Source organism: Mastomys coucha, unplaced genomic scaffold (genome assembly GCF_008632895.1).
Source record: "Mastomys coucha isolate ucsf_1 unplaced genomic scaffold, UCSF_Mcou_1 pScaffold21, whole genome shotgun sequence".
Classification (NCBI taxonomy): Eukaryota; Metazoa; Chordata; class Mammalia; order Rodentia; family Muridae; genus Mastomys; species Mastomys coucha.
In genome coordinates this window covers 81,595,837-81,619,495 of record NW_022196904.1, presented here as the reverse complement: position 1 = coordinate 81,619,495, position 23,659 = coordinate 81,595,837, and the positions used below count along the sequence as shown (strand labels likewise).

Below are 23,659 nucleotides of genomic sequence, written 5' to 3'. Positions count from 1 at the left end.
TCTCTCTCTCTGCCTCTCTCTCAAAAATCATTTAAAAAATTAATAAGGACAAGTGTCTTGCCTACATGTAAGTCTGTACACTGCATGCATGCCTGGTACCCACAGTAGCTAGAAGAGAGCCTCAGATCCCCTAGAACTAGAGTTACATAGAGTTGTGAGTCACCATGGGAGTACTGCGAAATTGGACCCACATCCCTCTGGAAGAACATCCCTTAACCGCTGAGCCAGATCTCTGGTCTCTCTTTCTAGTTTTTAAATTTTAGTTTTAGGATCGATATTACATTGTTAATGTATTGACACAGTTAAAAAAAATCAATATGCTATATACTCACTAGAATAGATATAATGATTCTTCTAACAGATATTGGCACAGAAGTAGAAAAAACTGGAACTCTTTTTAAATAAATTATTTTACTTTATGTATATGAGTGTTTTGTGTGCATGTATATGTGCACCATACCCTTGTCTGGTGTCCAAAGAGATGAGAAGACAGTGTCAAACTTCCTGGGGCAGGAATTGCATGGAGTTGTGAGCTTCCCTGTAGGTGCTGGGAATCAAACCCAGAATCCCTTGAAGAGTAGCAGGTGTTCTTAACCACTGAGCTATCTCTCTAACCCACATCCTCAACAGTAATTATCAAAACATATATCCACTTAAAAATCTAAACTATATGTTGCCAGAAGCATTTTTCAAACTGGCCAAAAAGTATAAACAACTCAAATTGTGCATAATATGATAAATGGAGCCATAAAATGCAGAATAGCCATACAATGGAATATTATTTGATAATAAAAAGTTATGCAGCACTGATACAGAGTGCATAATGGGTGAAGTTTGAAAGTACTATGTTAATGAAAGAAGTTGTTCACACAAGACCACACATGGTATAATTCCATGCACGTTAAATGGCTGAAACAGGAAATGTATACAGAAAGTATACAGAGGTAGCCTTGAGCTGGGCAGATAGGGGTGTGGAAAATAGCAAATAACTGCTAAGGGGCATGAAGTTTCTTTTGGTGGTAATTTAAAAAAAATCTTAAAATTGATTGTGATAACATTTTTATGGTGAGCAAAAAATCCTAAAGTTGACTATACAACTTGATCAACATACTAAAAATATTAAATTGTATATTTTAAAAGGGCAATTTCTGTGATATATGTTAACCACACATCAATAGAGCTACTTTTAGAATCAATACTCTATACTTATGATGGTAGCTCCAGCCTATAGAATCTCAGCACTCAGAACACCAGACATAAGAACTGTTTTAAGTCCGAGGTCACCCCGGGCTACAGAGTAAGAACCTGTCACGATATATGGATATCAAAATATCTCAGTATACATGTATACACATACACTATCCATAATCCACACATTGTCCATTACCTACTTTCTACCAGTAACCATAGTATTTTTCGATAGCCTTCCAGGGTTTCTTTGTGCAAATTCAAAATATTATATCCCCTCACAAAACACATTTCACACTTACTTCTATCTCTTACGATTTATATCCTCATAGAACATTCAAACTCTTGTTTGTAGCTTTAAAGATTTTCCCTTGGGTAAACATATCCAATCCCCTGCTGTTGCACACTTCCAATTGTTTTCTATCAGCAAGATGCTGCAATGATTGCACTCCATCCTTTAATTTGGTTTCGACAGATGACACTCTGTTCCCAGACAGCCAGGACAATGCGTGGAGTAGCAGGAAGCATTCTGGAGTTAGTACATACAATATTTGCAACTGGTCTCTCCTGCTAAGTGGCTATATGACTAATCACACTATGAATTACTTGTGGTTTCTAAGACTTAGTTTCCTTACTTTCATGAGCATCTTGCCTACTTTATTGCATGTTTTTAAGAATTACTATAAGATAGGTCTCTCGTAGGTTACATTTGAGACAATTTGAATATCAGGAAGCATAAAAGGAAGAAGCCTGATAATGATCATAATACATCGGAGGGCAGTAGTGGGTGTCTGCAGTGGCAGGCAGGAGCTGGAAGCTAACTGATCATATGATAAATATAGGATGAGGGAACTTAGAAAATGTTAAATGAGAGTTGTAGAGAAACCTTATACTGGTCATTTCAATTGATGTCCTTTCCATGGGAAATCCTGACTTCCCACCTTAACCACAGGCTCAACCCTCATATCACTAGGGAATTAACAGACTGACCCTATACATCCCTAAGATGCAAGGGGCCAGGGGTGCAGCTGAAAATTCCAACCAAAATCCTTAACCCAAGTTTAATAATAAGAAAATGATCAGAAAATTCCAATTTCAGCCTACAGAACAAAAGACTTAAGACATTCAAAGACCTTAACACCAAGACAAGAAAACAGATATATATTATCCTACTCTAAAAACTAACAACTAAAGGACACTAATTATCTTGTATGAAACATATCTGACTAGATTTTGAATCAAGCTTTTCTTTTAATAAAAGGGTTATTAAAGGGACATGGTTCAGCTGGTAAGGTGCTTGCTGTGGAAGTCTGAGGACATGAGTCAAATCCTCAGTATCCATTAAATACACACACACACACACACACACACACACACACACACACACATGTATATATATGTATATGTATTTGTAATATGCTATATATAATATTGTAATATATTATATACATTGAGTATGAGTATACTATAGCTGTGTTTGGACACACCAGAAGAGGGCAACGGATCCTATTACAGGTGGTTATGAGCCACCATGAGTTTTGCTGGGAATTGAACTCAAGACCTTTAGAAGAATAGTCAGTACTCTTAATCACTCAGCCCAAGCACACGTGCTTTTAGAAAGCTGAGCTTAGCCAGGCCTGGTAGCAGAACACTTTTAATCCCAGCACTCAGGAGGCTGAGGCAAGCTAACTTAGTCTACAGAGCAACTCCATGACAGCCAGAGCTACACAAAAAAGCCCTGCCTCAAATTCAACAAACATACAAACAAATGAATCAAAAAGCAAGACTCAGAGGCACATGCGGGAGTCTTGGCACTAATGAAGGGGAACAAGAGGATTCCTGAAACTCATCAACCAGACAAACTAGATAAGCTTCAAGTTTATTAAAATGCCTAGTCTCAAAAAATAAGGAGGAGAGGGATTAAGAAAGACACCAGACATGTCTTAACCTCTGGCCTCCAAACACACACACACACACACACACACACACAACCAATCGATGTACTTTAAACATTTTTAATTTGCATAGGATTGAAAGAAGAAGATAGCATACAGAATACACCTTCATAGTGTATCTCCTTTTGAAGACCTTACTAAGAGATCTGAGTCTCACAGAATCAAGTGGGGTGTAAGGAAAGCTCCACCTTTATTTATCTATCAGAACACCCAGTACAGGACCTTGTATTTAACCTATGTACATAAGTTCTGGTTGACAAAGTAGGAAAGATTTTATGAGAACAAGAATAACACTCTTCCTAAAAAAATAAATTAATTAAAAAAATAAATGCCATTGGAATCACAGGAACGATTGCTATGAACTAGTTTAGTCAGAGGTGCCAGCACCTTACAGACAGCATATATTTATGTGCTTATGCACATGCAAATTTGTCAGAGCTATTTTACATGCATGTCCTAGTTAGGTTTCTGTGGCTGTGGTAAGACACTGACTAAACCCAACTTAGAAGAGGAAAGCCAAGGCAGGAACTGAGGCAGAAACCTGGGAGTCAGGACCCAAGGCAGAATGAGGGAGGAAGGCAGCTTGCTGCCTTGCTTCCAGACTCGGGTTCAGGCACCTTATGTCTTCTAGAACCACTTGCCTAGGGGTGGTGCCACCCACAGTGGGTTCAGCCCTCCTCCATTAATCAATCAAGAAATACCTCACAAACATGCCTTTTTGTTTTGCTTGTGACACTCTTGAAAGCAACATTTAACAGCAGCACAAGTTGGACTAAACAAAGGACTCATTACATCCGATAAGGATTTATTTTTGTTTGTTTGCTTGTTATTTTGTTTTGGTTTCCCAAACAAGGTTTCTCTGTTTAGCCCTGGTTATCTGGAACTCTTGTAGACCAGGCTGACCTTGAACTCAGACATCCGCCCACCAGAGTGCTGGGACTACAGGCATGCACCTCTACACCACTACACTTCAAGAAGGAACTTAATGGCCACCTAACGGGTTCCACTCCCATTCAAATTTCCCCAAACGTCCTCATAAGATTTGTTCTCTTTTGTTTTTAGGAAGTCAATCAAAGATTACAGGCCATTATGTTGTCTTATCTCTTTAACCTTCTTTAATGTTTACCTTTCATTCTATTCCATGAATCACTCATGATGTTGTGAAGATCACAGGCCAGCTCCTGTGTATAGTGTAATCCACAACTTGGATGTGTTTAATTATTTCCTCATGATTAGATGCAAGTTAAACACTTCTCGAAAATGCTGGTTTCTACTCCCGCAACTCCAGCTGACTGATGTAAGTAAGCTCCAGCTAGGTTCATCACACCATCTCTCCTTTGTTACTGTGAGTACTAAATAGGCACCACCCAATAAATGAAACATTGAAAGTTACAAATAAATGTAATATTTAAAATAGCTGCCATGGGGCTGAGCAGATGGCTCCGTAGTTGAGAACACTTTTGCCATTGTAGACGTCTTGAGTTCAGTTCTCAGCCCCCACATAACCATCCATAACTCCAGTTTTGGGAGATCTGACATCCTTTTCCAGGCTTTGCATACACCAGGCGTACATGTGGTACACACATGTGTATACATACATGTGGTATATACATACTGTAAAAATTCATAAAAATAAAAAAATCTTTTTTAAAAAAAAAGTAAAACCACTATGAACACCAGTTATATCAGGCTTAGTGCTAGATGCTTAAAATATATTCTCAAGCCTAGAGAGATGGTGTGCACGGTGGCTAAGAGTATTGCTACTCACAGAAGACCCAAGTCAAGTTCCCAGTATTCACATGGTGGTTCATAATCATCTGTAATGTATTTCAAGGGATCTAATATCCTCTGCTGGCCTTTGAGGGCACTAAACACACACACACACATATACACACACATACACACACACACACACACACACACACACATACATACAGATACATGTATACAATAATTAAATCTGAAAGTATATTCTCATTTAATCTTCACTACAATCCTCCTTCAAAACAGGTTCAAAGAAGTTAAGTGATTTGTCCAGGAGCATGTGTAATGATAAGAGAAAATGCAGGATTGCTCAAACAAACTATAACACACAAACACTTACAAATTAACGTGTGATCTCATGGGTCCTATCTTCCTGATGGACAGGTTTGGTTCCCAACATTGAAAGAAAAATAAAATCCCAAGAACCATAGACTAACTGAGCTCCTAGTTTTCAAAGGTTAGATTCCTGTGGGAAGGAACCTGAAACTAAGTTATCTGTGGGTTACATAAAATTCCTCTTCACTTGGAAATGTTCATTTCAAGAATGGTCACATTTCCACTACAGCCAAGAAAATACATCAATGATCTCCTAAGTACTGATAACATTGTAAAGTTTTGACTTTTAACCCTTCCTGTGTAATAAAATAAAGGGGGAAAGATACATTAGAGAATTCTTCATGCTACAGAAAAACTGTTTCTTTACTAAGGAAAAATATTGTAAATAGTTCACCCAGTTGTGTTTATCTGGTTACTGATCTATAAAATTCAAAAGTCCATTGATTCAGGGGATATTATTGGCCATTAGAATGATTTTTGGGAAACTAACTTGAATTTAGGAAGTTGAGCCCTACAAGAAACCAGAGTTCCAGGACAGCTAGGGCTATATAGAGAAACCCTGTCTAAAAAAAAAAAAGAGCTGGTGAAATGGCTCAGCAGGTAAGAGCACTGATGACTGCTCTTCCAAAGGTCCTGAGTTCAAATCCCAGCAACCACATGGTGGCTCACAACCTATAATGAGATCTGATGCCCTCTTCTGGTGTGTCTGGAGACAACTAAGGTGTACTTATGTATAATAGTAAATAAATCTTAAAAAAAAAAAGAAAGAAGAAAGTATTAAAAAGAAAGAAAGAAAGAAAGAAACCAGAACTGAAATACTTCTGAATTTCCCTAAACTTTTCCACAAAACATCTCAAAGACTATATAGGTCTCAGAAAATGAACTGGTAGTAGCCATTTACATTTGACATTTCATTATTACAAATTGCATCTTTCAATATGTTGAAATTTTTCTTTATTTAGAAAGTATTCTAGGAGCAACTGGAGAGACTGCTCAAAGGTTGGACTGACTGCTCTTCAGGGGTCCTGAGTTCAATTCCCAGCAACTTCATGGTGGCTCACAACCATCTAGAATGAGATCTGGTGCCCTGTTCTGGTGTGCAGGCATATATGCAGGCAGAACACTATGTACATAATAAATGAATAAATCTTAAAGAAAGAAAAGAAAGAAGGAAGGGAGGGAGGGAGGAAGGGAAGAAGGGAGGAAGAAAGAAAGGAGAGAGGGAGGGAGGGAAAGGAAAGTACCCTTAGAGCCCAGGCTAGTCCATCCAGTTAATAAACATGCAAAGTCCCTAATCTGTGCAAAGCCTGGGAACCTCCTCCTGGCCTTCATTTCTAGAGCTGAAGGCTCGGGGCCACATCTTTAAATTCCCACCCTCCAAGAACGAATGCCTCCTGAGGGGGTGTGCTGTCCTAGAACTGCTATTTACCCATCCATTTGTTCATTTGTCCTTCTTCCTTCAGAGAAATTTCACAAGATGTTGCATTCCTAACATGATGCACCTACATCTGGACATACTGTCATGGGATAAACCCATTTTATAGATGAGAAAACTAAACCTTGAAAATGAATATGCCATTTCCAATATTATACATCAATGAATAAGTAGTACCCTATCCCAGCCTCATTACATCTCTCCTCCTTAGACTACCATGCCACATCCTACATAACCATAGGAAGAATAAAACAAAGATTTTAGATTGTCCCAGAAGCCTCAAATTCAACAGAATCCAGTGCCCTACACCACCCCTTCTTGAACAAACTCAGGTGCCCAATCAGCTTCCTCTTTTTCTATATAAAAGTCATCTGGATTGCTTAAAAAGAAAAAAAAAAAAAACAAACCATAAACCATATCCTATTTTTTCCTCCTATTCTCACATCTAATCAATCAATAATACATTTACACAATTATAATTTTCAAACCTAATGTCTCTCCAGTCTCAACCAAGAGTCAAATGTCATAACCTGTTGCCAAGACTCCAGAAATGACTGCCTACTCAGTCTCTACAACTCAACTTGGCCAAACATGCCTCCCAATTTCTTCTCTAGCTTTTTTTTTCTTCTCTAGCTTTTAAAAATGTCTGTCATTTATTATTGTTGTGTGTGTGTGTGTGTGTGTGTGTGTGTGTGTGTCCTACACATAAGCACATATAGAAGTCAGAGGACAACTCTTAGGAGTCAGTCATCTCCTTCCACCTTGGGTTCTAGGAACTGAACTCAGGTCCTCAGGCTTATATGACAAGTGTATTTACCCACAGAGCCAGCTTGATAACCATAGGGTGTTTTTAAATGTAATTCCACACGTGATATTCATCTAGATAATTAAAGTACTTCCTAAGTTGCCATTACCCTGAGGACGAAGACCAAGATCACCTGGTCATTCAAAATTGCCCTGGCTCCAGCCTCTCCCACCACTTCCAGTTCCGACTCCTACTCACCACTCTTTGTTCACTGAATGTGCAGTTCCTTCTGCCTACAAACCCTAATTGCTGTACTCAAAGCAACTCCCATTGCCACCTCAAATTAAGTCAGATCACTCAAGTCCCTTCAAATGCCACTTCCTACAGGAAACCTTCCCTGGTTACACCAGAAAAGGGAACAGAGTCCTATTGGGTACTTTCATCCCATCTTGCAAAGCCCTGGGAAGAAGCATACATGACACTTGGAATACTTCAATGCAGGGAGAATATTTGTCTTCCTTGATGCACCACAGAGCTTATCACACAATGCCTGCTCAACTGACATTTACTGTTAGAATACGTTTCAGGCTTTACCATGGAGGACTATAACAAAAAGCCAAGGAAACCCAGAAGCAAAGGTTGGTGTCCCTCTGTAGATGTACACACTGAGGCACAAAGAAACTTGCAGCTCTTGAAAGTCATAAGAACAGCAGTGACAGCTAATCTTCATCTCATTCCTCTTCCCCACTGAACAACCCTCATCCCCAAACCCCGAAAGGGAGTATTGCAGGAAAGAGAGATTAGTACTGCAAGGTGGTACAAAAGAAGCCTCATCACCTATCACACAGGCCGACTTCAAATGGACAATGACCTTTAAATTCCTGGTTAAGTAAAAAGAAGATACAGCTGCCACCACACCCAGGTCCTGGGGAGTGCAGCAGAGAACAACAAACTACTTTCTTCCACAAAGAAGACAAAATGGCAGGGGCTCTAACTACCTTCAAGAACAGAAATGAGCAGTTTGCCTGCCTGCCCTGCTACTCAGCATCATGCTAAGGAGATCCACTGGTTTCCCACCACTCCCCGGTATAGGGAAGAAACACAAATACCAAATGAAGCAGAAGCTACTCAAGACTACTTTGGGAATGATGATGTTTGCTGAACCATGGGGACTGAGCAGTGCCATGGAAAGGAAGAGCACAAGAGCTCCAGGCCTGCATGTCATTGTCCACACGCTCCTGGGCCCAGGTTATGTCTGCCTTGGAAAGCACAGTCCCAGCTCTGGATCAGGCTCGCCGGTGTTACCCTGCCAGGCACAGACTCCAAGGGGAAAAAAAAATGCCAGTACCTCTTCAAAGAGGACACTGAATAAAGATCCACACATAGCCTACATCTTCTAACTCCAGGGTTCCTTCAAGGAAGGGAGCATGAAGGTACAGAGGGTGGTGTACAGAGCCTGGAAAGTGACTTAGAAAAAGAGACAAGATACTCTCCTGACACAGGGGAAATCCTCAGAGAGAAAAAGCAGTATTTACTACAAATCGACAAGGGGGAAAAATGGAGTTTGAAGAGCTGTGAATGGGGTAGGGAGAGAAAGAAAGGCACAGAGAAGAGCTGAGAGTCATCACAAAGGGGTAGGAAGAAACAAATACAGCATGCTGAGCTTTCCCCAAATCTAACCGCTCCTCATTGCACCCCAATAAATCCCTCCACTCACAAAGCCCATAGGATGGACTGTCCTTTTCATTCAGTAACATGAAGCATTTAACAAGGTGTCACCCAGCATCTTCAACTTTGGAGACCTGAGCATCTAAACTAAAAATGAATAAAATTGGTTCCCAGAAGCTACAGACAGACAGTAAGGACTTTTCCTCTAACGCTGGCAGAGGCTGTGAAAAAGCTTTAGCCTTTTGGAGTTAAGCAAATACTCTGGCATTTCTCCTTCTTTTGACATTCCTAAAGGGGGTGTGGTTGACCCAAAGTCCATTCATTTCCAAGGTTGTATATCTCTCAGCTAAGACTGGCCCCATCTGTTCCGGAGCCAGCCAGCTGTTTATCTCAAAGGAACATATTTATTGCAGCGCTCATCCCTGTAACTCTTAAGAGGAGAGCCGGCATCATACAAGCCAGAATGTTGCCTGCCTTATTAAATGTGTCAGTTCGTTGAAAAACAAAATTCAAACAAACAGCACACTACCATGCTCCCTAGTTTCCCGGGTCAGGTTCACTGTTCTTGGATACCTTTCAGTAAAGTCCAGTAAAGGGTGACACCACATCTAACTTTTCCTTTCCCTAAAGTGTTAAAAAAAAAAAAAAAAAGCACCCAGATTCCCTAATCGATTCCGTCTGCAAACCCGTTATTTCTGAGTGGAGACTAAGCCTCAGCTTGTTACAGTACCATTGTCAGTGGCAAGAGCCTATCGCGATGTAATTTAAAACACTCACACAAGCACAAATTCTACTTCCAAACCATCCCGAATCCCGCAGTCGGATGAACACAAAAATAAAAACGCTTAACAAAAATGCTGCTTCTAGCAGCCGAAGACAACCTTCCCTAGACACGTGAAATATTTCTGACTGGCACGGAGTGCACCATTAAAGGACACTGCACCTCAAATCATCAGAAAAAGGCGAGACAAACGACACAGACATACAAACATAAAATAAAGCCCTACGAAACTTAAGCTATTCAAGAGAAACATGCTCATCTTAAAAATAGTGTGTACTAGTCCAAGCGACACAAATGTTCTCAAGAAGTACAGCCACGTTAAATCACTGTCTCCATTTCTCCCCACACATCACCCTTTTCCACTCAAACCTCAGCATTGGGACCCTGGAATGACAGGACTGCAGTCCCCCACCTTTGCCCTCCTCGTGTTTTCCAAGTGCACTTCCCAACATCCTTCCCAGCCCAGCCCCCTCCCTCAACCTCAAAAAGGTTAAAGGGAGTTGAGGCGAGGAAATTGGCAGGCACCAGTCCTCTGGCGGGGGCAGGTTGCAGGAGTTGTTCTTTGCAGTGACCCAAATTGCATAGAGCTATTTGGCTCTTAGCAGCGCCAGTGAGAACCTCCCGAATCCATAACCCCATTCCCGGCCCCATCTTCTCAAAAGAAAGCCTTGAGAACTAAGCGGGAGGAATAACTTGGGAGAACGATTTGAATAAATCACTTCAACTCACCTGGTTTGGGATTTTTCTCCCCACCCCAGGCATAAACAGAAATGATATACGAATGAGTCACGCACGCAAGAGATGGTGCTGCGGTGTCCTAAGTCCAAGGACTGGAGTCAGTCCCTGCCCTGGTCCTGCTGCTACTCAGGGCTCAGCCGGAGCAAGCGGCAATAGCGAGCCCAGCAGCGGCAGCAGCAGCAGCAGCAGCAGCGGGGGTGGGGTGGGGGGGGCGGGGGTTGGATAGACCGTAGCACAATGAATGCAGTAGGGTTTTGCAATGACATCATCCCTCTGTCCGAGCGGCCCCAATAGCCATGCTCCAGAGCTATGCACTCCGGGATCTGTAGTCCTTTAAAGTCCGGGAGAGAAGCAGAGGCTACAGCTGGAACTACAATACCCAGGATGCTCTGGTCAGAGCGCCCAGAGAGGGACCGGACCGGCCGCCATGTTTGAGCCCTGAAGCTGCGGCGAGCCGAGGCTTCGGGGGGCTCGTGGAGCTGAGAGGTGGCATGGTGAGAATGGTGAGGCTAGGATGTAGAACTTGATAGCCTCGCGCACCGGTTAGGACTGGACGGAGGCTACACTGGGGACCGCAAGGGCCGTGGAGCCAGAAATGGCATCGCGAGTCGGAGTGAACCTCCACCTGCAGGGGTTGCACAAGGCCTCGCTACCGGGGAACACAGGGAGTCGCTTTACTTCTTCTGAGCGTGAAGGACCCCTTAGACTTCCACTTCCTAGGGAGACTGTCTGGGCAAAAGGTGTCTTTGTTGTGGTGTGGGGACTCGGGACGACGAGCCTCGCGCCTGTAGGACGAAAAGCTCACTTGCAACCCTATGAGTGGAGCTAAACCTAGGTTTATTTGTGTGTGTGTCTTGTCATTTTTCTTCATCCCTCATGATCGCTTCCTCAGGTGTCGGATCCCTACCCCCACCACTGAATTTTCGTTCCGTCGTGAATTGCAAAGGGCCTCAAAGAGACTTCTTGATAGATAAAGTGATCACGAAGGGTTGTAGCTTTGGCCCTGAAAATGACAAAGGAAGGATCTATCAAAAGAAGTTAGTACCTAATCTTTCTTATCCCACTAGCGAAAGTAAACGACGTTGAAAAGGGGCTGCAAGTGAGCAGTCTTACTCGGACTAACGCTGAATGAACTATGCTAAAATACTGCCTATATTCGAAGTTGATAACCATAGCAAACTTCCCTTGTCTTTTGTTACCTATATTAATTGTGTAAAGTAATGTGTTTCGTTGTGACATCTTCATACAGATAACGTTAGCTAAACATCATCCCCTTCCCTTACCCACTTGGTACCCTTAACCAATGAAAATGCATTCAGATATTACTTAAAGAACTTTAAGCTTATTTGCTCACCATCTCAAATTACACATTTTCTCCAGTAACTAAAACAGTACTGTGTGTTTGTTTTTCAGGTTCTGAAGTTCACTATAGAAAGATGCCAAAAGACCTACTGAGGGTCTCTGAAAAGTTACAAATGTTGAGATGCATAATGTGTGTGTGTGTGTGTGTGTGTGTGTGTGTGTGTGTTTTCCCTCCCTAGCTTTGCAAAGGAGATGTTTAGCTCGGTGGTGAGGATTCACACAGCACAGTCAAGACCCAGGATTGGATCCCCAGCACTGGTTTGTTTGCATCAGTGAAAATATATACTGTGCCTCTGTTAGAAATTAATAAAATTCAGCTGATAAGTAGGTCTTCCTTTCAGAAAGCTAGGCAGACTGCTTTTAAAATTGCCAAAACACAACAGGAATCCTCGAAGATATTTGGAGATGATTGATGGTAGTTAAAAAGGCAGTTTTCAGAGACGTGGCTTATGTTGTAAGAAGTAGCCACAGAAGAGGCAAGAGCCATACTTGTGAATCAGCAACATAAAAGCCTCAGAAACTCGATGGTTCTTCTGCCTGTAAGATGGGTAAGTACCAGGAAGGAAATATTTACCATTTCCTTTCTGTCCTTAATGGTTTAGGCTAATGAATCTTTGTTTTATAAGACATATATATGAGCAATAGCCATAGTTTGAGTTATGTGGAAGACTGATTTATTGAAAGAAAATAGCAGGATGGGTGAAAATAGTGTGAAAAATGGGGGGGGCAATATAATGTAATGGGTTCTATAATTTATAAGTGATTGAGTATTTTGAAGTATTCTAGCCTTCTATATAATGGATAATCAACCATAAATGTGTGGAAAAAAATATCAGTCTTTTAGAAAAACTAAAAATTAAGTATCAACTTTCATAGGAAAAAATTACATATTCTTTAGAAACTTAAAGGGAAAACATTTTACCAGGAAAAAACATGTATCTTTCAGACCTCCTCTTTGATTACGGTAAATGCCATACTCCCCATTTCCTCAAGTTGATACAGATAGGCACCCTTGGATTTAGCAAATATGGTTTGGGGAGTTTTTAGGGTTTTCCCCCCCTTGGAGCAAATCTTTAATTCATATTAGACAATAAGAATGTCATGTTCTAGACATTTTTTCACATAGATTTTCTGCTACTGGATTTCCTATATGGCTTAAGGTAAATGGAACAAATATCTCACAAAATTTGAAATCTAAATGGCATCAGATTTATATTAGTTAATGAGTACCTAGAAAAGCAAGCTTTCTTTATCTTACCATCTTATTTCTCAGATTTTCACAGGCTTGGATAATTAAAGGGCACTAGAAAACATGTCTTTGCAAGAATATATGCTGATAAACTGTATGTGTTAATGAATATAACCATTTCTGGAGATTCAGGTATGCGGAGATGCTCAGCTGCAACCAATTATGTAAGTAGGTATACATTCATAGGTCTTTGAGAATTTTTGATGATGCTGTGTATGTGATCTTGCTATGAACTGTATTCCTGAATTGTATCTCTTTTATATGCAGCGTTATTGAAATGAAATTTACATATGCCCCTCACCTATATAAAGGGTGCAGTCCAATGGGTTTTAGTTTGTTCAGAGTTCAGGCAGTCAACACAATTATCCAAAAAAAGAAAAAAAACAAACAAAAAAAAACCTTTGCAAAACCATGCTTGTAAGTATGAGGAAATAATTGTGGAAGGATTTATGTCTTCTTCTAAAGTGGTATTATACAAAGCTTATTGTGGGTAATGTTGTCTTAGAGTACTTCAATTACAGTTGCAATACTGCGGGTAAATAGCATGTTCCTTGTATGTAATAAGTGGCCTTTCCTGGAAACAGACTATTTTGTAGCATAGGTTACTAGCAATTACATGTTACAGCACTGTCACAGCTGAGAATTCTTTAAGGGTGATGCGTTCTTACATTGATTGCTTTCTTTTTCAGTATGATTATCCTGCTGGGCATTATGCCTTCATTGGATTTTAGTTCCTGAGCCTATTCCATGTTGAGTGTTCATGTTTGTATGTCTTTCTAAAACTGCTTCCTTTTTGCTTTTGAGATGGTTCCTGAGCATTTTACTTCCCAAGCTGGCATTATTTCCCCATGAAGGCTTACTATATTTTGCTGTTTTTCATATAAACTCTGAATTAACAATATAGTAAAGAGTCAACACATTTCAGGGTTTAAGGAATGAATGGAATAGAGAAAAACAGGTACCAAATAAAGATAAGAGGTTTGAAACTGAGAGATAAATATTGGTAGGGGCAGGCAGAATTAAAAAGGTTTATTTTTAATGTTAGAAGCAATGACTTACTTATTTTTAAAGATTTATATGCTTGGGTATTTGCCATCAAGTATGTGCCTATTAGGGTGCCCACAGAGGTCAGAAGAAAGTCTCAGATTAGATTGCCCTAGAACTAGAGTTATAGATTGTTTTGAACCACTATGTGGATGTTGGAAACTGAACTTGATCCTTTTCAAAAGCAACAAGTACTCTTAACCATTGATCTCTCACAACGTTCTTAATCCCCTCTTAGAAACTAAAGTCCAGTCCTACCTCAATGCACAGTGATCATGTCCTAAAGGAATCTGGGGACATTTAGATTTACACTCTCCTGGGAAATCCAGCCAAAAAGGCAAAGAAAAGGATCTCTGAAATACTTTTGCAGTAAATTTCTTGCATAATACTTAGTGGTTTGTGTTTCTAAAACCCAGCATTGTGGAGGTAGAAAGAGGGAAACTGTGACTTGGAGCCCAGCCTGGACTGTGTGGGGAATTCCTGTCAAACCACAGGAAACTTTTTCATTGAATTCTTTTTCATTTCATGATTGCCACTTTGAAGTCTTGGCTGCCTGTATGGCCAAACTTGTGTTTTGTGAATTTTTTATGACACTACTCAAAAAACAAAAGAAAACCAAACAAAGCAGCAAGACGTAAGCAGTAACCATGAACCTTACCTACTGAGGAATTTCATCCTAAAGCATGGTATTTGCACTTCATTAATGCACATCAAACCCAACTGGGATCTTTAAAATCATTATTGGAGAGAATTTTAAATGCTCAGTGAATGCTACTGGTCTGTTACTGACAAGAGAAATCCATAATGATTGAATTTATTAAATTACTTTTGTGGGAAATGTATGATTGTGCACATACAAAAGATGCAAAAGGAGAGAAGCAACTGACAGGCAGTGTAGCCCTTTATAAATGTCATAAATCCAATTCTAACAATTATAAATCAAATTTGATATTGCCTGAAGTTATTCTTATCTCATTACTTACCTGTTTTCTCTAGAGATTTAACTGGAAAGATAAATGAAAAATATTAAAGACAGTAAGAGTCCTATAAAAATGAAAAACTAGAAATCAAGGTTCAAAAGACACTTAGCCTGCACATATTCACATACCTTTCCCCACCACCACATTTTTTTTTTTCAGAGACAGATTCTCTTTGTAGCTCTGGCTATCCTGGGGCTATCTACAAAAAAAGGCTGGCCTCAAACCTATCCACCTTGCCACCCTTTTTTTCTATGCTATGCTAATTAGGTAACTAATTAATACTTGTGCAATGGTCCAGAATAAATTTCAAGTAACATAAGTAGAAATAAGTTGGTTTTTCTTTGAGACAGGATCTTTCTACATAGCCTTGCCTGGTGCCCTAGAACTCACTGTGTAGACCAGGCTGGCCTTGAATTCACAGAGATCCCCCTGCTTATGCCTCCCTAGTGCTGGGGTTACCCCATGCACCATGCTGACATAAAAATGAGTTCCTGATAGCCTGTCATAGTTGAGGTAAGTAAATTTTTAGAGGGTACTTCAAATACTATGACAGATTTGTCTTAAAAGGTAGTAATACTGGACATGCATGATAAAACATGTACACTGATTGATGTCAAACTAAAGTGTTTGTCAAGCCGTTTCTTCTACTGCACATCATGGTAGGTAAGTATACATCTATGGTCATGACTAATCAGAAAGCTGATTTTATCATTTAGTGTAGGCTTTAGCAATAGAAGGATGTGTTTGAGTCTCACTTTCATATAATGTTGACATATTCGTTCTGGGCTTTTACTGATATAAAAATTTATATGCCTACTTCATTGAGTTTTCCAAAGAATTAAGGAAGTATATGAAAAAGTACTTAATATTCCCAAAGGCAGTATTGTGTATGATCTTAGGACACAAACTGAGGGAAAAACAACATTTTGCACTAAAATTCACTAAATACTAAAAGTTACCACTTTTAAGCATTTAAAATTGACTTCGCATTATAAATCTGTGTTCTTTCAGTTTTAACTGCCATCAATACTATATTTAGTGACACCCTATATAATATGTAAAATCTCTACATATACAATTTACAGTTAACCAAAAGACTTACCATTAAAGATTGAAATAACGAGAGCATCTGAGTAATATAACTACCCATTTGGGAGATGTGATGTATAGGTACCTAAAGTTGTGCAGGTCAGGTGGTCTGCTTAAAGAATGGCCAGTATAGAACTCCAAAATGGAAAAAAGACTATTAGTGTCTAGATCCTCTGTTTCTGCACTGACTATGATATCAGAAGAGTCAGGTCTGAATCAGATCTTAATTTTAAAATATTCTTAACACATTACTAAGTTTAGCAGTAGAAAGACAATGAGATCTCTTGAATTCGCGGCCAGCAGGGACTACATAATGAAGTCATATCTCACAAAACAACAGAAAACACCAACATGAATAATTTGTCACCAGATTCAAATTTCTCCATATAGATGGTCCTAATTCATTTGAGTCCCCTGCCCCTACCAGACACCTGTATTGACCTTCTAACTTTGTGTTTGCAAACAAGTGCTTGCTTTGCCATTGAGTTACATGTCCAGCCCTAACTCCTAATTGTAAGCCTAGCTCCCATCCTTTAACAAGGATGTCTCATCCTTGTTAAAATTCCAAGACAGATACCAGAACATTTGCTATTTAGTGAAGAATACTTTCCAACACCACAAAGGTGTTTAGATTCAGTGAGTATACTTAAGGGAAATTGTAAATCGGGGTTTATTAATGTGTCATTAAAACAAAGGTGTTGAGTAAGAAGCTGCCCTATAACATTATGTTGATAAAAGTGTCAATATTTGAACCAAAGTTTGAGCTAATTGTAAATTTTTGACTCAATAACAATTGTGTACTGAGCTCAAGGGCCTGGAGATACAGTGATAACCTATATCCCTAAATCTAAGCCATGACATAGCTTGTTTCAGTGTCATGAACCCCTTTTTCAATCTGCTGTCTAGAGATCTCTTCAAAAACAAAACTCTTTAAGTGCATAAAGTACACTGGATTGATTTAGGAAGAAAGTAATAAAAAATCTTAAAATTACATGTTTTTTTAACTCTAGGTTATCAGCAGTGCCTCAGCTAGTGTCCAGCAGACATATTTCAAACTACCTGCAGTGATATTATAAGAAAATGCACTGCAATCAGGACAGTCATACTTACTGCTAATACTGTAATTTATTTACATTAGGCATTTTTTATTTTTTAAAATTTATTTATTTTATGTATGTGAGTATGTCACTGTCTACAGACAGCAGAAAAAGATATCCAATCCCATTATAGGTAGTAGCTATGAACCACCAGATAGTTGATAGGAATTGAACTTGTAACCACTAAGCCATCTCTCCAGCCTAGATTTTTTTCTTTATTATAAGAAGTAGGAATAGAAAAACACATACATGCCAGGCAGTGGTGGTGCACACCTTTAATCCCAGCACTTGGGAGGCAGAGGCAGGCAGATTTCTGAGTTCAAGGCCAACCTGGTCTACAGAGTGAGTTCCAGGACAGCCAGGGCTATACAGAGAAACCCTGTCTGGAAAAAACAAGAAAAAAGAAAAACACATACACGTGAAGTCTATAAATTTTGTAATATTTTTGAGAATTATATTTTGATTATCTTCCCAGATTATATTCAGATTTTAATAGAAGTCACTAAAAGTAAAGAATTAACTTATAACCAGTTTTGAGGCACTGTCTATAAGCCCCTGATTTAAAACCTTGGCTATAAAGTTTTAATAGGGTGCCTTATGTTCATTGATAATCTCATACATGAAAATAATGTAACTTAAAAACTTAATTCTAAGTTGGGCAGTGGTGGTGCATGCCTTTAATGTCAGAGGCAGGTAGATCTCTGAGTTACAGGCTATCTTGGTCACAGAGCAAGTTCTAGGACAGCCAGAACTACACAGAGAAAGCCCGTCAGGGAGAGGGGGAGCCTTAACTCTAGTTGAGTGGTACCTCGAACAGAGGAGGCTAGTGAAGTAGGGTAGACACCAGCCTGTGCAGTAAAAGCCTTATCTCAAAAAATAAAAGATCTCAACATTGAAAGTGTGCCTTATCCCATTTAATTCAAAATACTTACAAAATGAACTTAAGGGGCTGGAAATGTGGCTCACTATGGGCTGTAAATCCTTTTTCAGGGGATCTAATTCCTTTGACCTCTGGACACCAGGCATACAATGCACATAAAAACTCCATGGTGGTAACACCTTTCGGTGGATATCTGAGTTTGAGACCAGCCTGGTCTTCAGAGCAAGTTCCATGACAGCTAAGGTTACCTAGCAAATCCCTGTCTATAAAAAAATTTGCATTTAAGAAGTCTTCCTTTTATGGTGAAACCTTACTGTTAGAATAATCCATTTGTTTCTTACAGCTCCGATGCAGGTGTATTGAAAATGTGGGCCTGGCTGTGTCTGGTGCATCTGGTGAGAGCCTTTTGACACAAGTGAATAGAAGAGCAGTGTTGGAGAATAGTAAACTCACGGAGCTCCATGGAAGCAGTACATGGGATTACTCTGCTCAGTAAATAGGCACTGGAGAGGTAGTTTCTGATGTAAGAATATCAGCTTCATAAGGTTATAATCTCAACAGAAAACAGAGTGACATAGTCTATATATATATATATATATATGTATATATATATATAGCTATCATTTAAATCGCTTGCTATAGGAATTACCAGTTTTGAAACTTAAGCACACGTCCAGGCTGTCCAGGTAACTCAGAAGGTAAACCTGACTTGTTTGACCCCAAGAACGCACTTTACAAGAAAAACCTCTGGAAAGTTGTTCTTTGAACTTAAACCTGCCAGCCTGAACTCACATACTATTATAAAGTATATTATAAAGTAGCACAATAAAAACCTTAAGAACTGGTGCTTGACAGTATCGTTTAACAAGGAGAGGAGCTGCAAATATAACAGGTTTGTTCAACCTTAGTCCACTATACAGGAACTGCTACTTGGATCAAGAAAAACATTTTTTGAGAATTTAAGTTTTCTGCACCTATCCCAAAGAGGTGCAACAATCATTGTCATACAGACCTGGTGACAAAAGTTGTTTAAAGCACACCATCTGGGCATTATTTCATAAACATACCAGGACTTGAAAGCTTGAGTTAAGAGCTGGCTTGGGCATTCCAAGATCATATCTCAGAAAACACCCTGGTTGCTGGGATTAAAGGTATGTACCACTATTCCTAGCTTAGAACTGTATACATTTTTAAAGGCTTCAAATGTAAATATTTATGCTGCAATAATTATTTATTTTGTCTTTACAGTGTGATCGATCAACTCCACTCTCCAAGAAAAATAATACCAAGATTTTTGGAGTTTGTGTTCATAGCTCACAATTCAACAGTTCTTAATCCTTATAATACACAGAGAGATATTTTCACATGCTTGTCCAGAATGAAAAGCAATTTAGACAAAAACATTCTTTAGACAAATACAGTAGTAAAAGTGAAGAATGATTCCCATGCCCCTCTGCTCCACATAGGAAGCCTTAGACCAGAATCTGACCCTATCAGTACTGTACTACTTAACTATGAGTGGTCCTTAGTAACAGAGTTACTGATCTCTGATTCCTAGTGCCAACCTGTGGTGGTGCCTGGACACATTACAATACACACATAGACCACTGCTAGTCTAACTTCCAAGAACTGAATATTGTTGGTCCTAAGCATATAGGATGAAGGGCTTTCTATGGTTATCTCCCTTCCAGGACAGTTAATCTGCCTGGATTATATAGTACTCTAAGTATGGTAGATATATCACAGTTTTAGAAGAATAATTGCTTTTTAAGGCAGTTTTACCTTGTAGACCAGGTTGGCCCCAAACTTGTCAGCCCACCTCCCTTTACCTCCTGAGTGCTAGTATTTATTCTTAAAGGGTTTATTTTTTATGGGTGGTAGGAATAGGTTAGTGCTGATGTCAGAGGTGCCAGATCTCCCTGTAACTAGTTAAAAGTAACTATGAGGGTCCCAACAACTAAGTTGAGTACCCAACTCCAGCCCAATAATAGGACAGCATTCACTGTTAACCACTGGGCATCTCTAATTCCTTCAAAGCTACATCCATTCAGTCCTATTTCTGTACACTCACCAACCACCACCCAGTCTTGAGACAAGGCTCAAGTTGCCCAGATTAGCCTATAATTTAGAACACTTGTTGCCTTCCAAAGGCTGAAGTTGGAGGCTTCTATAGCCAGTTGATCCAGTTTTAATGTTTTAAGCATATGTTTTTAAGTCCCAGTATTGGGGAGACTGAGGTGGGAGGATCTTGAGTTCAAGGCCAGCCTGGGCTACAAAGACTCAACCACTTTGTTTTGTTGTTTTCAAGGCAGGATTTTTCTCTGTAACCCTGGCTGTCCTTAGAATTTGCTCTATAAACCATACTGACCTTGAGTTCCGGCCTGCCTCTGCCCACTGAGTGCTGTGAATAAAGGTGTGCATGGCCACCATTGCTTTTTAATATTTTTAAAAAGATAGTTATGAATGAATGTACAGTTTTAACACTTGACTAGAAAATGGTAGTAAACCAATGGAGGTAGAAAAATCACCTTCAAGATTTATAATGCCCTCCAAAAGCTGATTGCAAAACAGTCTAACTCTTCTTTCCTTCAGCAAAAGACTTGTTCACACACCAACAAGCTGCACTTAGCCAGATGGTATTACATGAATTGGGCCTTTCTACTTGACATCTACACAGTAGTTGTAGTGTAATTGTTAAATGGATATCTTGTTAAATTATAAAACTGGTAGGTTGCTTAGTCCTCTAAAATTTGACCCCAGTGTAATAGACTAGGCTACAACAGGGACACGTTTATGACTGTCCATGTATTTATAAGTAAAATCTGCTAGGGATGGGAATGATGGCAGATCAGTTAAGAGCCCTTGCTCCTGCAGAAATCGCAATACCTAAATTTGATGTCTCACAAATTACAGTTCCAAGAGATCTTAAACCCTTTTGCCTCCATGAGCATCTGCATGAATGTGCTGCACAAATGCTCAGGCACAAATAAAACCCAGAATATATGTTAAGGGTTATATCATTATCCATTGAGTGCCATGACCCTGAAAACATAGTAAGAATATCTTCTAGGGATGTGCCTACAAAGTATCTCCAAAATGAATGGATGAAAGACAGTTCTGCCCTTAACTGAGTTTAATTATTTTTAGACTAAAACTTTATAAGCACCTTGAGGGGGGCGGCACCAATAAATGTCATAGGAGGTTTCTAGATTCCCTGGATGGTTGTGAATTCCAAGGTGAGTGCTGGAATGAGCTCTTAACCTCCTAGCATACTCTAGATTTTTAATGATATCTGGGGAAGTAGTGTAATCATACCATGTTTGTATGTACAAAACACTGAGTTTGGTCTTCAGGTGGCTACATCTATTGGCTGGCTTTTAACTCACAAAGATCTGCCTGCTTCTTCCTGAGTGCTAGGATGAAAGCAGGTACCATCATGCCCAGTCCTCATTTGCATTCCTATTTAATAAGGTTTTTGGTTTGGTTCGGTTTTAGTTTTTTGAGACAGGGTTTCTCTGTATAGCCCTGGCTGTCCTGGAACTCTGTAGACCAGGCTGGCCTCCGACTCAGAAATCTGCCTGCCTCTGCCTCCCAAGTGCTGGGATTAAAGGCATGTGGAAGCACTGCGTGGCTGAGATTCTGTTTTTTAAAAAGGAAAAAAAAAAATGATATCACTAAGTTGTAAAGTTCTTTTAAAATTAGACCATTTCACATTCTCTGATGTACTCATGTTTCTTAAGGATGTTCATTGGTATCTACTAGGTGTTAGATAATTCAAAGGAGACCAAGATAAACACTGTCCATGAGAACCTAGCAGTCTTACAAAGAGTTATCAAAAATCTGCAAACCAAAAGTTGTATAAGTACTATGTTGTAATTCTAATAGAAGTATTAATTTTAAACTTTTAATTCAGTATCAAGCCAAATACATGCTTGCCTTAGTTATGTATAATGGTCATAGTATATATAAGTCAAGTGGCAAGACAGTTGTGTAGGAGGCTGGGAATAATAAACTCAAGGTAAGTTCCCATGCAGGATGCTGGGAGTACACATTAGTCAAAGCCCATCACCTTTTCCTTACTCAGTCTGGTTTTCATTCTGCCTGCTGGGCACCCTTTCTGCTGTCTTAAATTTTTAACGTTAGTCTTCATTCTCACCTATTTTTCCTAGACTGTCCTACTAACTTGTTCATTTCCATTCCATTGTTGGTGCTAACTTTTACCTTGAATGGAATAGTTTTTCTGCTTCCAGAGAAGTTAAAAGAATTTCCAAAGACATCTTCCCAATAAGCATCTCCCACCCCACTTCCCAGCCCCCAAGTCAAGGATAAAATCTCTACCACTGCAAAGTTACACAGCAATGCCACACGGTGGCTGTCCTGCACAAATGGAGGAGCACCAATAGACTGTGGAGTTCTTTTTTCTGTTTCTTTTAAAATCTTAATTTTTAGTTCACATTCAGTTTCACCCTCTTGCTACATGGTTCTGTAAATTTTCACAAATACAAGTCATAAAAGTACCACCACACTCAAGGTCCAGAATAGCTTCATCACCCTCAGAAGTCTCATGTGTTACCCCATAACTTTTGGTGGTTTAAAGTCATTTTCCAAAGAGCCATATTTGAATGTCCCTTTATTTGTATTTTTTAACAAAACATTCAATTATACCAGTTTCCTATCAACCATCAGACATTAGATAGTTCACACTAATAGTTCCCATGGCTCCCACTACACCTGTTTGGTTTTTTGTTTGTGTTGTTTTCTGTGTGTGTGGTTTTTTTTTGGGGGGGGGGGGGGGGGGGCACATTTGCAAGACTTGGTTTATTTTCAACCTGAAGCATTGTTTCTGTTTGACCACCCTGAAACGTCTTGTAATTTTTGAACATCTGGTTCTACTTTGAGCATACCCAGCTTCTCATTGCTATTTTGCAATCTGTGTGTTTTCCATAAGATGCATTTTAAGGAAACTGCTTAAGAACATCAAAAATCTTAATGTATAATATTACTAGCCTCTTATGTAGAATGTTGCACATACCCAATCCCACCAGGCCAGTAGTAGTCTTTAGCAAATTCACCATAACAGTACTTCCAGATCACAGTACCTCAGCCCTCTGGCCCTAGCATCCTGGATCTCACTGTGTAGACCAGATTGACCTCAAACACAGAGACTGACCTGCCTCTGCCTCCTGACTGCTAGGATTAAAGGCATGTGCCACCATGCCCAGCATTATTCCTTATTTTGAAAGTATGTCTTGGAGTTAAGACAATGACTTATGTGGCATACAGATAAGGAAAGAGTAGACCATATTGCTACTCATTGGCAACTTCCTAATTTAAACTTCTTGGGGTAG

The 23,659-nt window shown here is 39.6% G+C and overlaps 1 protein-coding gene and 1 long non-coding RNA gene across 2 annotated transcripts in view; one reads left to right on the top strand and one right to left on the bottom strand.

Moving 5' to 3' along the window:
- The window catches only part of Rab30 (RAB30, member RAS oncogene family), a 95,259-nt gene extending 84,446 nt beyond the window's left edge, over window positions 1-10,813 (bottom strand). Inside the window, exon 1 of the mRNA XM_031387379.1 lies at window positions 10,602-10,813. The gene's annotated coding sequence lies outside the window, so the exon portion shown is untranslated. The remainder of the gene's footprint in view (window positions 1-10,601) is intronic.
- A 7,003-nt stretch (window positions 10,814-17,816) lies between these two features.
- Window positions 17,817-20,737, top strand: LOC116102572. The gene is made up of 2 exons (XR_004123228.1): window positions 17,817-19,462; window positions 19,560-20,737. It is a non-coding gene; the product is annotated as an uncharacterized LOC116102572 (long non-coding RNA).
- The last annotated feature ends 2,922 nt before the right edge of the window (window positions 20,738-23,659 follow it).